At 30.7% G+C, this 2,358-nt stretch overlaps 1 non-coding gene across 1 annotated transcript; it reads left to right on the top strand.

Moving 5' to 3' along the window:
• Positions 1-2,285: 2,285 nt before the first annotated feature.
• On the top strand, positions 2,286-2,358 carry TRNAR-CCG (transfer RNA arginine (anticodon CCG)). Its single transcript has one exon. It is a non-coding gene; the product is annotated as a tRNA-Arg (tRNA).

Genomic DNA, 2,358 nt, shown 5'->3' with positions numbered 1-2,358 from the left:
TTATTTCCATCTTTGTATGGTCATGATTTCTCAAATTTAATATTTTATATTTATTTCTACCTTTGTATGGTTATGATTTCTCATATTTAATGCTTTCACTTTAAATTTGAGAAATCATGACCATACAAAGATGGAAATAAATATAACTGTTGGATCAACATAAGCGATCTAACGGTGAGATTGACTGATTGTCACATGAGTGTAACATAACTTGAGTGTCACAATATCCTATCCCTTTTATGATAGAACTATATTTTCAGTTTTTTCTTTTTTCAAACTATAAGAGCTAAGCTTCACAATCAGATTTATTTAAGGGTTTGTTTTTTCTGATGTTACTTTAGATAACTTTATCTAATGTTCATCAAAACGATGTCGTTTTGGGACGGAAATCATGGTATTTTTGTAATTTTAATTTATTTCAGGGTTATAATAGTCTTTATCACTCTAATTTTTTAATTTTTCAACTCCAAAACGACGTCGTTTCGATGAACATTAGATAAAATTATCTAAAGTAACATCGGAAACTTTTTTCCCTTTATTTAAATAGAATAAATCAAGGTTTGTTTACAAAACTATTTGGAACCCGTTGGATGAGGCCACAACCACTTAGCACATAGCATATGACTCTTTTATATACGTGGCTTTTCATATTTTCAACACACGCATGATCTTTATATATCAGAAGTTAAGTAGCCTCACACCATAGCAGGGCTCACATGGGCAAAAACGGTTATGGCATCATATTTTTCATGCGTAAAAGGGAATCTCCTTCATCCAATAACTAGAGGTCATATCCTCACTAAACGAATTGTCTTATCTATTATGCACATTTACTGTTATTCTACTTAAATCTCTCCTTAAAAAACACTTTTTTCACTCTTAGCTAATTTGAGGTCAATATAATTTGGTCTAACTCACTATTTTTTTTTATGGAAAAAATATTTCTGCAATTGTTGTAAAAAAAAAAATTATTTGCTACATAGTATGTACTATAGGGAATATATAATCTAACTTTTAAAATAAACTCTATTTTCGTTTTGATTTCAAAAGTTACACTATGTATTTTTTGAAGTACATAATATGTGGCAAATAATTTTTCTACTGTAAAAAAGTTAACCCTTCTTTTATTCATGTCAAATCAACGTACTACATTTATATTGACATACAAACCTCCATCCTTACACTCTTAAAAGTTTAAAATAGAATACTCTGAAATGGTCATTTGCAAGCTAATCTAGTGGAAGGTTTGACATTCAGCGTATACAAGAAGGGGTAATTGATTATACTGTTACTAGAGAATTTTTGTCTCGCGGGGGTGAAACAAAAATGATATGGGTCCCATTTTTATTTTATTTATTTATTGAGTAAGATTCACACCAAATTTATTTCAGCGCCAAAGAAAATCTCCTATAATAGGACATTTATAAAACGTATACAAGAATTCATTTCTGTATATTAATGTATGAGCTAGAATTATATCTCATTTTCTTTTTAGCCATGCTTGCATACAAGACTTTCAATGTAAGTCACGGGCTCTGTCACCAATTTTGTTGTGCATAATTATTGTATGGGTTTTATGTTTATTATTTTACATAACATAATTTCACTTTCTTACACACACATTAAAGAGGTGGGGTCCACATGTTTTTCTTTCTCTTTCGTCATTCCACTTCCTCTCTCTTCATTATTGTGTGTGTTGGAAAACCCACTTATATCATGTCACATAATATTAATAAAACCCTTATTGTATTACTTAATCATTTTTTAGAATGAGTTTTCTTTGACAAAAAAAATATGTAGTGGCTTCTTTCTCTCACCTCACTCCTCTCTCTAATCGGCTCACGTGATCCCGGAGCACAAAAGAAATGCTCATCTTCGGCCTCCATTTAAGTTTGACAGAACTCAGTGATAATTTTTTTAATGAATAATAATTTAATTTCATGGTTTATGTGTAAAATTAAGGAAAGTAAACTAAAGGTTTTAGAATGAGTGAAATAAAATAAATTTTATCAAGTTCCATTTCATCATTTTTTTTTAATATTTCAATTGGTTCATCGCTTCGTGACTAGTCCGATTTTGGATAGGTTCCGAGATTAAGGCTTTAAACCATTTTCAAAGACGATATTAAAGAGAATCGAACACATACTCTTACTCCACTTGCTAAGTTTCATTTCATCTTATTTTAAACAATTTAAACATGTTAATTAATTTATTATCCTTTGTTCCATGCTTATCACCTGTAGTTAATAACGATTTTAATTTGTATTGTATTTGTTCACAACAGTGGTCGCGTGGCCTAATGGATAAGGCGCTCGCCTCCGGAGCGGGAGATTGTGGGTTCGAGTCCCACCGTGATCG

This window comes from Gastrolobium bilobum, unplaced genomic scaffold (assembly GCF_033153095.1).
Source record: "Gastrolobium bilobum isolate Gb01-03AN ecotype WA unplaced genomic scaffold, APGP_CSIRO_Gbil_v1 utg647, whole genome shotgun sequence".
Classification (NCBI taxonomy): domain Eukaryota; kingdom Viridiplantae; phylum Streptophyta; class Magnoliopsida; order Fabales; family Fabaceae; genus Gastrolobium; species Gastrolobium bilobum.
Note: the sequence above shows the minus strand (reverse complement) of the source record. Positions and strands in the feature narration are given on the sequence as shown.